Below are 15,620 nucleotides of genomic sequence, written 5' to 3'. Positions count from 1 at the left end.
GAGTAGCTGGCACGGGGATGAAAACAGTACGCAGTTGTAGTTACTTTCCCTACGGGTGTTTACATTGATATTTCTATCCATACAAATTCACCAACTTTGATGTTTTAATTTAAGATTACAAAAACTATAAATTAGTCTACAGAATGCATTTGTATATCTCTTTTAAATGTATACAAAGGTACATTTTCCATGCAGTATTAAAAGCTTTGGCTCGAATTTCTAAGCTTTGTTTAAGAAAGCAGTCTGCATCCTGCAAATGGCTGATGAATATATTTGATCCGCTAAGAGTCCCTTTGTGCATAATCATACTTAGGAAAAACTGCCCTACAGCGTCTTGGTCCGATGCTGGAACCTTCAGCATTTACACCACCAGGAGCTGACATTATCTAAAGGATTAATAGGGCCAAACTGCAGCAAGGCTTTAGCGAAGATCTGGATGCCTTTGATCTGATGCATTAAAGTCAGTTCAAGCCAGTGGAGGTGCTTTTAGAGATGGCAAATCGTGGAGGGTATTTGAATCTTAGTCCTATTGAAATATGATGTGATTATTTATTGGAAAGCCATTGGAATAAATACCATTGTCGACTATTTTACATGTTGAATAACCATTGTTCAGTTGGACGTGTCGGGATCTGGAGCTAAGAACACTTTTTGGCTGCTGACGGAGATACTTTTTTGTTGGCAATACTCACTTTCATTACACCTCTCACTCTTGGTTGTCCACACCTTTCACAACCCTTTGCAGTATTTTGCTGTACTTGGCAAAGCAGATCCATTTCTTAAAGAGACTGTCGTCCTTGGCCATTTTCTATCGGGAAAAGAAGAGGACTGATGTTTGCGTCAAAACTCCATTGCTATGCAGCATCATAAGCAATTGTGCAACCTATATGAAGAAAATGCAATACTGATAATATTTTGGTAATGATAGAGTACTTTGCAACATAGTTATAGCTTCGTCTGTGCACTGTAAATAACAGATATTACTACTACCCAGTTTGCGGACGTTAAAAGGATGGATGGCAGGGCTGAGGTGACTTTTTTGAAGAGAGTTGTGTCAACTGTTTCATAGGACAGATCCCCAAATTGATTGTCCAATACATGTGACTTCTTCTCTATCAATATCCAAAAGTGTGCCTTCCAGTGAATTTTAGAACAAAAGGTGATGGATGGAATGCTTGCATTAATCTCAGTCGCTGGCGATCACTCTAGGCAGCATCCCAATCCATCGTTTGTCATCCACCATGCCACCTCAGTTTGGACCCAGCCATATGCAAATCAGTCTTGAACCTGCTTCATTGGAAACAGTCCAGCCTAATCTGCCAAGCCAGGTCCTGTCTAAATTGGAATACAAGCAACCTAGGACAGGTGTTACCCTTATTATGGGATCCTCAGCCAGGTATAGCTTGATTCCAGTGGCACGAAGAGCACGAGACCCACGTCTGGGCATATCTGTCACACTTAAAGTGTCAACTGCAACAACAACAAGGTGACGGATGGAATGCTTGAATCAATCTCAGCTGCAGGTAATTGCTTGGGTCTGTTTCCCAAACCATCGTTTTTGACCCTCCATGCCACCTCAGTTTGGACCCAGACATATGCAAAGTAGTCTCGACACTTCTCCAATGGGAATAGTCCAGCCCAAACTGCCAAGCCAGGTCGTCCCTGAAACAGAATACAAGCAACCTAGGACCAGTGAATGGACCCACTCATACTCCCATCTTCTCTCTGGGACCTGGACTCAACTTCCAGCTGGCACACAGACAGCCTCTTGCATTATATATAATATTGCCAGACATCCATCAATCTCGCATTGTCCTTTTCTTCCCCTTGCTCTCCTTCATTGTCTTGCAAGTGATGCTGATTGAGCTCTATAATGAATACTGAAACTCACGCAGTGCTGTGCACTCGTAGTGCATATGGTTACTTACCAGTTCATGACAGTCATGAAGCACACTTTCTAATTCACTAGCCTCTGATGGCGCACAGCACCCTCCCTTTCGGGAACTCCACGGTCAGCCTTTGTCTCGACAGACCTCTTGATCACCTCTGTCATTGCCTACCCATCATTTCCCTGTCATTTGTGTTCTGCTCAACCATGATTTGCAACTGCACCCCTTGTTCCCAAGTCAAAGTACCACTTACTGGTGCATGTGATCCTGCTCTCCTAAACGTGCATGCAATACCACCCTAATTTCCCTTTTCAGAATAAAAGTTTGATCCTTGGAAATCTGTCCCCCGTCTTCTGCTGACTTTGCTGTCCGAGAAAAATTAGATCCATGTGGTTACAATGAGCTTGATTTATAGAGACCCTGGATAGGGTTAAAGAAGTTTGTGTTGCTATGAGTTTTGGGTGAGTTGGATGAAGTTCATTTGGTCATTTTTGAGAGGCCTAATATGACAAATAGCACGGAAAATTCAGTTTTGAACCTATTGTGAGATACATTTTGTTTGAGTGACTATATTAAATCCAAACATGTAAATAGTCATCCTGGTAAAGAAGATGGGCTGCAATTTCATAGCAGAGCACTCATGCCATGATTGGAATAGACTGCAGAAAGATTTCTGTCAAGTACAACTCGCACCCATTGTTGTCATTCAAGCCCAGTGCTGCTCTGTGGTTGGTATTTTTAGTAGTAACTATAGGGAAGTAGAGTAGACTAAGTAAATCATGCTTTCTCCTCTTTAGCTCCAAAGCAACCATATGTGGTAGTCCCCAGTGATTTGTCTGTACCAGTAGTTAATGTGTCTCCAATCTTAAGAGGAAAGGGTGTCTGTGTTTCAGAACATGCTATGCTTGATCACAAGTTGATTGCAATCTCTAGTAAAGTTATAAGGAAAAATTAAAATATGAGCTATGCAATTTGTGGGGAACAACAACAATATATTAGCAGAGGACTATCAAAGGTTCCAGAATTCATTTCTGTTTCAGAGTCATTCACCTAGGAAACCATCTTAGTTTCCTGGGTTAGGATTAAGCTTGTTACCGTACCATAAAGGTTGTATCTCTTCCAAACTAATTTTGCTGTTGACACCAAATCAGTGACTCCACATCTAAGACGACTAAATATTGACAAAGAAGAGGTTCAGAGGGGGGCTTGTGACACTGCGGGAAAATTAAAGGTGTGAGCCGAAAAACAAAAAGCGTTCCTAGAAAAACACCCTTCTTCAAGTTATTGATCCAGCTAGCAATCAACGGTGCTAAACCATCAAACAGCCAGGCAAAGTGAGGGACCCCCAACTGTTTCTCAGAAGTACTTTCTCTGGCACTCAGTCCACTTCTGTTGGCCATAGGTCTATGCTTACTACATTTTGGGCTGATGCTAGTGGGTAATATGAATGATTTAACTGGGGTCATATTTGAGATGCTTTTTAGTTGGGCAAAATAATGAGTGTGGGACCATGCTGATGCCAAACTTGAAGTCCTTGCGACAAGTCTCCGGCATGGCATGTTTTACATGTATCAGTAGAAAAGTGCACAGACAGTTGGATCTCCAAATTAGCAGACTTAGCCTAATCATCAGACTACAATTTATAAAAAGGAACGTGCAAGTGTCCATGACTAGACTTGACGTTCAATGCTAAATATGCAAATGGAAATACAGAAACTTGTGCAAAGCACCAGGATAATTAACGTGAGCCGAGCAAGCTAGAATTTATGTATTTATCTTAAATACAAATATGTTCCAACCACCCAGTGGATCTCAACATGACAGGGCAAGATGCACTGAATTTGTGCAGAACTGTTCTGAAATGAGCTAGGAAACTTGTGAATGGGGTTGTGACAAAAGCATATCAGACCTTTGCCACTAGGTGTTCATAACACAAATTTGATTAGCTCAATCTGGTTTCCTATGTGTGTGTTGTACATTTTTTAGTATTAGTATTTTCATCCAGACCGAAATCGACAATTCATTGAGCATACTTCTGTCCTGTTTTCAGTGTTTATTTTTTGTGGATTTCAGTGGTTTTTTGTCAGTGTTTTCCAAATCTTTTGAAATCAGTCCTTATCAGCTGCCTAACCCCAAAAATAGACCGAAACTGTGTTTTTCCAGTGTTTACAAAACATGTTGTTTTAGCAGTGATTTTTATAAAGCACATGCTTAATTTTAAAGAGAAGTAGTCTCTTCCCACTAACAGTGTGTCCAATGGACTTATGTTAGACTGTTTTCTGTTTTATATCCAACTTTATTTAAAGTTTTGTAGCAAGACACATAGTAGCATATCTCCAAAGAATACATTGTACAAGCACAAGTCACCAAGCCTAATCCTCAGCATCACATATCATTACATGGTTAAAGCGCCAGCCATAATAGCTACACAATTTTCCCCAAATTTGGCTGTGCGTCTGTGGACTAGCACGAGCCTCAAAAATCATTTTCTCCTGGAGCGCGCACCAGTCCAACCCCTTGTGCCAGCATTTGACTGTCTGAGGGTTTTGTTGTTTTCAGGAACGAGCCAAATTCCATTTAGCGACCAGACCGGGTCCCTGCCCAGAAAGATCCTATCATCCTGGGGGCCGCAACCTCATTCACCATCCCCAGCCGCACAATATGGGGTGTCAGATCCAGGGTGCGGCCCAAAACAGAGGAAAGCACCGTACCCACCCCCTCCCAGAAGGTCCTCAACACCATGCATTCCCATGCCTCATGAAAGAAGTCTGCTGCTGGGACAACAGGTTGTGCACACATTGACTGTACTTTGGGGGCGAGTGCTGTAGGTGCAGCGAGTGATGTATGTCACATGTAAGTAATTAAATTGCACCATACGCGATAAGATCGCTAATTTTTGGGGCGCCTTCCAGGACTCTCTCCATTCCTCTTCTTCCAATGTCCCACCCAGGCTTCCATCTCCGCCTTGCCCACTGGAGACCGGATGGGGCATTGATTTTCAAACAAATGATAAATCATAGAGATTGCCCCTTTACCCAAACGCCCTAAGAAAACCTTCGCTTTTAGCGGACTAAACCTGGGCAGGGAATCGTCTGGGAGATTGTGAGCCTGCAAGGCATGGAGTAGCTGGAGGTAAAGAAACAACTGCAAGTTCTCCAGTCTGTGTCTGACCTGTAGATCCTATAGGAAAGCCCAATTCGGCATTCAGGGAGCGAAACCACGTGCGTTGTTTGGGGTAAGGGTAGTTGCCCAGAATGTACAAATAACACGACAGAAACACCATCTTAAAGATGCAGTGCGCCTCGTATGATTCAGTGGCAGGGCAGCCCAGCTGCCCTATATTAGACTGTTTTAAGCATAGAAAGTCTGTGTATTGCACTCTCTTTTTCATCTTATTACCCTCTCTCAAATCTCATAACCTCTCACACTAAGTCTGTCCGGTTAAAGGGCTATTAATGTATTAAAAGAAATAAGAGTGCTATACTCATCTGTTATAATAAACATATTTCCAGACACAACTGGGGGTCATTCACCTACACCTTACTGAATATTATTGCATTGTAGGGATGATCAACTCTGCCAACAGCATAGTACCTTTTGGAACCTTTACAATTTTGAATTATACTAGGTTAATTGATAGTCCTGCATTCTAAGGTACCTGATACATGATTCTTTGAGCATGTGGCCCACTGCTTTTTTTGCACTCTTTGCCTGTCTACATTAGGGTGGTGCTCCTGTTGTTTTGACTTTCATAGCTGGGGAGAGGATGTAGCCTTATGGCTAGAATGGTTGACCTTGAAGCTGGGGAACCGGGTTTGAGTCTCTGCAACGATGCTCAACATCCTGTGATTCTGGGCAAATCACTTAATCTCCCCATGCCTAACAAAAATGAGTGTGTTCTTCTGTATAAAATTGGCGCTCATGTAAAGCGCTCTGATACTTGATGTCTCAGGTCTAGTTCACGCTATATAAAACTCTAAAAAAATGTATTAAAAATAATGCTGCTAAGTGTCCTTCTTTCAAATGTTTCACTATAAGTCAATCCTGACCTTTTAACAAACATAGTATTGTAACCTGGTACTTGAAATGTTGCTATTACTATTGTAACTATGGGCTCAAAATCCCCAGCAGTACAATGCAGCTGTGTAAAAAGCCAGGACTAGCTGAAGGTATCACACATACTAGCTATGAATTTTGTTGGTATGCAGAAAGTCTTGTGTCATATTTTCACCACTATCCCATGTGCATGACAACAGCAATTTTTTCACAGGTATGTGTCACTGCACCTTGAAATTGATGCTCAAAGCCTGGGGTGTTTGGAAGGTGACCTGCTATTAACGCTGATGTATCTAAGGGGTTTACCCATTCTGTGTCTGTAGGTAAATTTGATAGTACATATTAGCCAAGATTCATATACACCAGCTGTTTCACCAATCAGTGAAAAAATGAAACCCTGCCAAAATCACAAATATGATTTTAACATTGCCAGGTTCTCTACGGTCTATAAAATAAATTAGATCTGTCCTAAACATACTTCTACACCTTGCACCTTTAATGCAAGCACACAAACCTGGAGGAAACAAAACTCAAGGAGACCAGTCTTTCCTATTGCCATTTTTAAAATTGTGTCGACCCCTCTAGAAAGAAATAAACATGACTCATTCTCTCTCGTTCTTTTCTTTTAATGGCAATATAGTTTATGGGCAAGTGTTCATCAGTGTTTATATGTTTAGACTGATGAGGACTGTTTCCATTTCAGAGGTGTTTTATAAGTTATTAATGGGTTTAAACCTAAAACAAGATAGCCTAAGCATACTCATTTTGAAAAACCAGGACCTGTTTGCACTGTCCCCCCACTTTTTTCCCCATTATGACTAATAGAGGCTGGTTTTCTGGTTTTGTGCCTAGGGCTCTGCTAACCAGACCCAGGGCCAGTGCTCCGATTACAAGTACATGGTAATTAGGTATAAATACAATTGGTTCTGACAACCTACCTGCAAATCCCTAGTATATGATAGGGCATGTACGTTTAGAGCTCCAGTAGATTTAATGCACTTAAGTGTACCCTACTGTGATGCTTGCTGTCATTTTATGGTTTACATCTTTTATTAGTTTTCATACAGAATAAAGGACAAGACCATCTGCTCCCGTGTCAGAATACAAAAGAGGCAACAAGGTCGCAATGGGCAACATTACCACTGGAAATAAGCATGGAGCGGGTCGACAGAATCAACAAAAGAGAAACAAATAAAGAACTTCCCAAACTTACCCCCCACCCTTAACCCCCCACCCGCCGCACCCATCTATCGTCCACCGAAAAACAAAAATGGGGAAGGGAAGGGAGTAAGGGAAAGCCAACACACTAATCAGCAGCGTAGTTTGTGACTTTTCGTAGAGCTGTCACTTGGTATCTGCGTGTCTGGAAGACGAAGTAGTCAGAGATATCGGGGGCATGTCCACTCTCGAAACTCGGACACCAAGAGAGTCAAGAAGGGCCGCCACAACTCAGGGAACTCCGAACCCCTTCCTGCGAGTGTGAGCGTGAGTTTCTCCATACCCAACACCGTCCAGAGTCTTTGAAGCCAGCCATAGAGCCTGGGGAGTTTGGTAGAGCGCCAATGGATCAAGAAGTTCTGTAAGGCCGCTCCTAGGGCAATCGCTATCAAGCGCCCCTTCGGGACTTAAGTGGGTACGTTAATGGGTTAGGTAAGTCCAAGAGTATGTAGGAGGGGAAGCGAAGGAGCTGGGTTTCTAAGTGTAGGTCTATTTCATCAAGAACTTGGGACCAATATGGCTGTATGTGGGCGCAGCTCCAGAGGAGGTGTTCCAGTGTACCCCTCTCCCCACACTCCCTCCAGCAAAGGGCACTTTGCCGTGAATCAAAGCGATGTAGGTGCTCCGGCGTATAGTACCAATAAGTAGCAATCTTGGTCAAGGTCTCTGTGAGGCCCATATGGTACGCCGAGTGTCATGCCCTGTGGTAAACGCCCTCCCATTCCTTGTGGCTTAGGGATCTCCCCAGGTCTCTCCCCCATTGAGCGCGACCTGCATTATACGTGTATGTGGTAGGGCCTAGGAGCATCTTACAGAGGTCAGAGATGATTCCTTTGTCAGAGGTGCGTGTTATCAGCCATTTTTTATAAGGAGACAGGAAACGTTGTGCCTGCGGTTTAATGTGTGGGTGTAGTGCCCAGTGTCGGACCTGGAGGTATGGCAGGCGTTCCGTTTCTGGAAGACTGTAGTGTTCCCTAAGCTGTGGAAACGGGATAATACCATCTAAATCAAAGAGATGTCCCAGGGACTTGCAGGGGGAAGAACTCCAGGCTTGAAAGGCTTGGGCCTCTGTACCGGGCTGAAACTCTGGATTATCTAACAATGATGTGAGGGGTGATGGGAACGTGGTCAGTTGTGCTTGAGTACTGGTGCGATCCCAGGATTCCATAATGGTGCCCGTGATGTAAGAAGCAAAGAGATTAGCCAGTCGATGATTTTTGTAGAGAAAGGGAACTCCCTGCAGTGGTCTGCCCTCTACAGCCTGGTCCTGAAACAGACAGTGCTTTTCTGATTCCAGCCGCTGCCATTCTACGAGACACCTAAGCTGAGCAGCATGAAAGTATGACTGAAGATCGGGCACCCCCACACCTCCCTCCTCCGGCGGAAGGATTGCAACCTGGTGGCAGAATCGCGGTTTACGACTGTGCCAGATAACGCGCGATAGGTCCGCCTGTGTCTGTTGGATCCAGCCTGGCGGGGTCGGAGGGGGAGAGTGTGGAATATATATAGAATTTGAGGGAGTATGGTCATTTTAGTAGCTGCTATCCCACCCAGCCAGGATATTGTGCAGTGTTTCCACCTGCTTAACTCCTTTCTAATGTGGGTTCGGAGATTGGCGTAGTTAATGTCGGAGGTGGCTTGGATGGTGGGAGCGAGCTGGATGCCTAAATACAGGATCGCCTCTGTCGACCACTGTACCGGGTGTTCCTCCTGGAGGTGAGTGAGAGTATGTAGAGAGAGGGAGAGATTGAGTGCCAAGGATTTATCCATGTTAATTTTAAAGCCCGACCCCTGAGCAAAGTTGTGCAGTTCAATGAAAAGGGAGCGCACAGACGTGGTCAGGTCCGAGAGGGATAGTAGGATATCATCAGCATAAAGGCTTATGGTGTGGGGTATCCCCCCCCAAACTTAATCCCAGCTATTAGGGGATGGCGGCAGACTTTGAGTGCTAGGGGGTCCAGGAAGAGTGCAAAAAGGAGGGGTGACAGGGGGCAGCCCTGTCTAGTGCCTCTCCCGATAGGAAACCTGGAAGATGTGTGGCCATTGACGTGAACCATTGCCATGGGCTATCTGTAGCAATCCAAGATGCGGGTGCGGAGCTTCTCGCCAAAGCCAGCGGCCATCAACACCATCTCAAGATAAGGCCAGTGCACTCTATCAAAGGCCTTCTCTGCGTCGATGGCCAGGAGAATATACTCGCCTTGGGTGCCTTCTATATCAGATGTAATATGCGCTTAGTGTTGTCACTAGTCTGTCTTTGTGGAATAAAACCGGCCTGGTCGGGCTCAACCAGTTGTGCCATGTAAGGCGCCAGTCGGGTCGCTAAGATGCTGTTGTAAAGATTAATATCTATGTTGAGCAATGAAATAGGTCTATATGCACTGCATGCAGTCCTGTCCTTTCTGAGTTTCGGAATGATAACCACTGCTGCCTCTAACATCTCTCCTGGGATTGCACCAGTGTGTTTGAAAGTGTTGAACAGTCGTGTCAGAGTGGGGGCCAGTTGGTTGCAGAAGGTCTTATAAAAGGCGGCACGGTAGCCATCCGGGCCGGGTGATTTACCCAATTTGAGACGGAGATTGCAGAGATGACTTCCTCTATCTGTATGGCTCTGTCTAAGTAGTCAGCCTGCGCTGGGGAGAGGGAGGGAGGGCATGCCCTCAGCAGCTATGTACTCAGCTCTGCCCTGGATATCGATAGAGTCTTCGGTGTATAGGTCCGCATTGAAATCTCGAAAGATTTTTAGCTTTGGTTGCGTCATCTGTTACCCGCTTGCCCTCCGATGTATGTATGGTTTGAACCCCCTGTTGCTGTCTGGCTTCGCGTAATTTGTTGGCGAGAAGGAGGCCGCACCTGTCCCCCCGTGTAGGATGAGTGTCGCAGCCTAAGGGCTGCCTATTCTGCTTTATCTTGATCCAGGGCTGCGAGTTGCTTCCTTTCTACACAGAGTTGGTGCCATGCTCTAGAAGCGCCTGTCCTCTGATGGAGTTGCTCAAGTTCCGAAACTCTCTGGGTGAGTTCCGCTTTCTTGCGTTCCCTTTCCCGATTGTGGGCTGAAGAAATCGTTATGAATTCCCCCCGGAGGACTGCCTTTAATGCTGCCTACTGCGTTGCTGGGAAAGTGTTGGGGTTAGCGTTAAGGGACTTAAAATCCGTAATGGCTTTCTGAATTTGAGTAGTCACTGGTGGGAGCTGTAGCAATGTGTCACGCAGGCGCCAGTGTCTGAGAGGACACGGTGAGCGCGGAAGGTGAAAACTGGCCAATACCTGGGAGTGATCCGAAAGGGAGGCAGTCAGAATATCAGTGCTGGTTGCTTGAGCCTGAAAGGAGGAGGAGCTAAGGAGATAGTCTAGGCACGCGTACGTTTTGTGGGCCCCCGAATAAAAAGTGTAGCTGCGAGAGTGGGGGTGGAAGTGACGCCAGAGGTCGGACAGCCCCAGCTCCTCAAGTAGCGCTCGCCCTGAAGGCGGGAGTACACCCGCTTGGTTCGTCCTCTGGCAGGAATGATCTAGTTCATTGTCAAAGACAATGTTGAGGTCCCCCCAACCAGCAAGTGTTTCAGAGGCAGTGGCCGCCTCCAGCAAAGCTGTGAGAAAGAACTTAGTCTGCCCCTCGTTGAGTGCATATATAGACCCTATAACAAAAGTCGGTTCTCCTAGCGAGAACTGGTGTGTTAGTAGGCGACCCCTGTTCTGTAGTAGGGGATCTCTGTGTATAGTCATAATCTACTGAATATTCCCGCCCATGTGCGTGGACCCCGGAGCAATCAAAAATAATCTCTTAAAGTCTCGAAAAAATGCAGAGCTGCACAGGCACTTAAGAGAGAATTAAAGACAGATAATGCAGCCTATAAAACTAGGCTACACTGTCCAGTACTTCAACTAGAAATTCCACCAAAAATCCACAAACAGCAAAGCCTGTCCAGATTTCCCTTGCCTCAACAGCAAGAACCCCTCTGGAATGATAGAGAGGAAGACCTGGACAGACAAGCCCCATAGGCTGCCATTATGTGGCTCAGAACAGGATACTGTGCCTTTAAGAGAACTTTCCAGAACTTCACAGTATCCCAGAATGCACTGCAGGTCCCTTTTACTTTCAGTTCTTTTTTCCGGCTCCTGCAAGCAGGACCCTGGAGCATTGAGCTCTCCCTTTTCAAGGGTTTATTGGTGATTTTTCACTTTTGTTTCAAGTTGAGTGCTTTCTAAAGTACTTTGGTGCCTTTCTTCTTGTTTATTGCACCCTTTTGATGTCAAATATGCCTGCATTATTTGACAAATGTCCAGAGTGCTCCAGGAAGAAGGCCAAATCAGATCCCCATGAGGTGTGTATCCTCTGCCTTCCCTCTTCCCATGTCCCAGAGGAGTGTGTGATTTGTCAGGGCTGCTCTGGCAGGAATATGACAAAACAGATCTAACGGTGGTCCCTACCTCTTGAACCACCTAATCTCAAATCACCCCTTTAAATTTCTAATTTGTCCCTAAAATAAAGAGAGGGAATCGTGTGCACACTGAGTAGTACCCACCGTCAAGGTGCTTATTCCCTAAGGAATTCAAACTTGATTTCGACAACAGCTAAGGTGCACCACAAGCAATAATATCTAAATGAATATTACAATAAGTTGCAAACGATGATTCTCATTTTATGGATTTTCAATCTTTATTCAGCAAAAAAATGGAGTACCACACAGCCAACGTGTTTCGTCCCACGCAGGGGACTTCTTCAGGGCTTATTATTATTAAAGCTGACCTCCCGATGAATGTGACCAGTGTTCTATACAGCGGTATACATAAGGCCTCAGTTGTCAAGTGGTATTTTAAGGTTTATATATATGGATAGCCTGAACTCCTATTCAGGGCGTTTTCTCGACTTGAGAGGCGGTCACAGGCTAACTTATATCACCAGTCGCAAGGTGGAGATGAGAATATAGTGGTCTCTTTAAAATTTAGTTCAGGTCCTTGGTCGTAATTGAAGCTTTGAAGATATTATAGAAAATGGTATTCCTCCAAACACAAGTAGATTCTGTATTTTATTTTTGAGAACCAGTCTTAGTGGAACTGCTCTCTGGATAACATAAGGGAAACTTCCGTCTGGAGCATGATAAGTCCTCCGGAGGCCCGTGATTTGTCAGGGCTTCTCTGGCAGGACCCTGAAGGACAGAAAGAAGATCAGGCTTCAGGGACTTGAGGAAAGAAGGCTGAAGGGTCAAGGTGGGTCTGGAGGGGCTTCCTCTGCCCGTGCTAAGGCCTCTTGAGGGCTCCCCAGGGGCAGGAAGACCAGCAATCGTCCCCATTCTCCGTCTGGGTCGATTGCACCGACTACGGCGTCGCGCGGGATGACTAAGGTCTGTTCCCAGTCTTCTGGGGCGAAACAACTTCAACGCTCGACATCGAAAGAACTGAACAGACCGCCGTCGAAGTCTCCTGTGACGATTTCATCATCGTCTGAGTCGTCGTCTAGTGATCATCGTCGAAAGGCCCGGCGTCGGCGCTCGCCGTCGAGGCGACACCGCCGTTCGCCGTCGGCGAAAAGGAGAAGATCATCGTCGAGGGGATCCTTGTCGTCGAAGAGAAGATCGCCGTCAAGGCGCAGATCGCCGTCGAGGCGAAAGAGGTCACTGTCGAGGCACAAGAGGTCGCAGTCGAGGCGCAGGAGTTTGCCGTCGAGGTGAAGGCGGTCGCTGTCGAGGCAGACGAGGTCGCCGTCGAGGCGAAGGCACTCGCCATCGAGGGAGAGACGGTCGACGCCGAGGAGAAGACGCTCGCTGTCGAGGGGCCGACGCTCGGCGTCTGGTCGCCGTTCTTCGACGCCGAAGAGACGTGGAAAGAGGTCTGGCACCATGGGAGGCTCGCCAACGTCCCAGGCTGGAAAGGAAGGCGGATCACCGGGTTCGGTGTATTCCGTGGTGTATACCCCGTCATAGAGGCCGGTTACACCCCCGCCTCCATTACCGAGGGGGCTCCCTCCGAGGGCCCCTACTCCTCCTCCTCTACCACCACTTCCTCAACCTCAGCTGCCAGCAGATAAGCGGCCTCCGGTTCCTCCGAGGTCGGTCTTACTTCCCAAACTTCCGACCCCTCCCAAGGGGACCCCTAAGCCGAAGGCCCCGGCCAAACCAAAGTCGCCCGCTCCGGTGGAACCGGCAGATCGACCGAAGCCAAGGAAGTCACGATCACGCTCCGGACGGAGAGGGAGATCGAGGAGTAGACGTAGATCCTTCACCAGGTCAAGACGTCGCCATAGGAGGCGTGGATCTAGGTCCCGCACGAATTCGTCAAGGTCCAGGACCAGGACCTATTCACCGACTTTGTCGGAATCCCCAGGGACAAGGGTGTCTCCGGTGGACGACATCAGCACGTTCCAGGATGTTCTCCTGAGGGGGGCGGCAAAATTGGGAATCACGGTGACGGCTCCAACACCCACGACGTCCGTGATATTTGAGACGCTTCACAAGAAGCATTTGTCTCGCCCTCTACTGCCACTAGTGCCTGGTTTGGTAGAGCCTGCGGAGGAGCTGTTCCTAACGCCAGCGGTGGTGAAGGCTGCTCCCTCCCGACTTCTGAAGAAGTACAGGGCCCCGGATTCAGACCCGGCTTTTCTGCGGATAGATCCGGTGCCTGACTCTGTTATAGTGACGGCGGCCAGGAAGTTACATTCTACCTCCCCGTCCTCAACCGTACCGCCCGATAAGGAGAGCCGATGGATCGACTCAGCTAGTAGGAAAGCTTGTGGGACTGCATCCATGGCCATGAAGGCATCCAGCGATGCGGCGTTGCTAGGGCGGTATGACCATGCCCTGTGGGACTCCCTGCAACAGTTCACGGAACTTCTGCCACGAGACAAGAGGGAGGACTTCCAAGAGATACTCAAAGAGGGGATGCTGGTTTCAAACCATGTCATCAGTGCGGCTGCGGATGTCTCTCTCTTGGCTGCCCATGGGTACTGTCATGGGATCAACCAGCGGCGCCATGCTTGGCTCAGGCTCACATGACTCAAGCCGGAGGCCCAGCAGCGGGTGGCCAATCTGCCCTTTTCCGTGAAAACCCTGTTCGGAAAGCATGCAGATGATGAGATGGCCCGCATGAAGGCGGAGGCAGAGACCCTGACGGCTGTGGGCTTGGAGAAGCCCAAAGAAAAGAAGTCCTACCGCCCGTTCCAGAGACGGTTCGGTGCACAGGGAAAAGGACGAGGGCAGTCTTCGGGACAGCAGCAGCAACAACAGCAGCAGTTCCGGAGACCCTTCCAAAAGCGCCAGAAGGGTAGAGGGGGACAGCAGTCCTCTACAGCGAACAAGGGCCCGGCCGGGTTGCGACCCTGAGCTGTTACTTCCCCTTCATACGTTACCCGCTCCGGTGGGGGGAAGCGTTCAATTTTTTCTGGCAGAGTGGAGAAAAATTACTCAGGACAAGTGGGTGCTGAATATTGTTTGCAATGGATACAGTCTTCGGTTCACTAGCCCGCCTCCATCAATTCCTCCGGTCAGCTTGCAGTATCAACTGTGCGAGCTCCAGGCGGAGGCCGATATCCTGTTAAGGAAAAGGGAGATAGAAGACGTACCTCTGTCTCAAAGAGCAAGAGGTCTGTACTCCTAGTTTTTCCTGGTTCGCAAGAAGGACAAGAACGAGTTCAGGCCCATTCTGGACTTGCGACAGGCAAACAAGTGGATTCGCAGAGAAAAGTTTTGCATGCTGTCGTTGCATCAGATTTATCCTCAGTTGCAACAGTGAGACTGGCTATGTGCAATAGACCTATAGGATGCGTACTTCCATGTGCCCATTGCACACAAGCACAGGAAGTTCCTGCGATTTCAAGTCGACACCAATCATGATCAGTACACAGTACTGCCATTCGGGCTGAAGTCTGCGCCCAGAACATTCTCGAAGTGCATGGCAGTGGTAGCAGCACACCTAAGGAAGAACAAGGTGTTTGTCTACCCGTACCTGGACGATTGGTTGATCAAGGCCTCCTCCTACTCGGAAGCTCAGGCACACTTCCAGAAGACGTGCGTTATCTTGAACAAGCTGGGGTTGCACATCAACCTGTCCAAGTCTGTCCCGACTCCGGTCCAGTGCATTCAGTACTTGGGAGCCTCCATCAATACGCTGTCAGCAAGCGTGTCTCCTTCGGAGGAGCGAAGATTATCACTCCTTCGGAAGGCTCAGGCTCTTATGACCACTCCATCTACAACAGTGAGGACGGTGTCTTCTCTACTGGGATCGATGGCCTCTTGTATCTTCCTAACGCCACACGCACGACTGCACATGAGACTGCTGCAGGAGTGCTTGGAGGATCAGTGGGATCAGAGCAAAGGGTCTTGGGACGACAAGATACAACTGTCTCTGCATGCTCTTCAGTCTCTGAAGTGGTGGTGTTCAGCGAAGAATCTCCTCAGAGGGGTTCCCTTCCACAAGGACATTCCCACTCAGACTATCGTGACGGATGCTTCTCTCCAGGGCTGG

At 47.4% G+C, this 15,620-nt stretch overlaps 1 protein-coding gene across 2 annotated transcripts in view; it reads left to right on the top strand.

Annotated features, from left to right (window-relative positions):
* Positions 1-15,620, top strand: part of TASP1 (taspase 1) — an 834,089-nt gene that overhangs the window by 291,443 nt on the left and 527,026 nt on the right. The window lies entirely within an intron of this gene.

This window comes from Lissotriton vulgaris, chromosome 6, assembly GCF_964263255.1.
Source record: "Lissotriton vulgaris chromosome 6, aLisVul1.2, whole genome shotgun sequence".
Taxonomy (NCBI): Eukaryota; Metazoa; Chordata; class Amphibia; order Caudata; family Salamandridae; genus Lissotriton; species Lissotriton vulgaris.
This window is presented reverse-complemented; position numbering and strand designations above follow the sequence as displayed.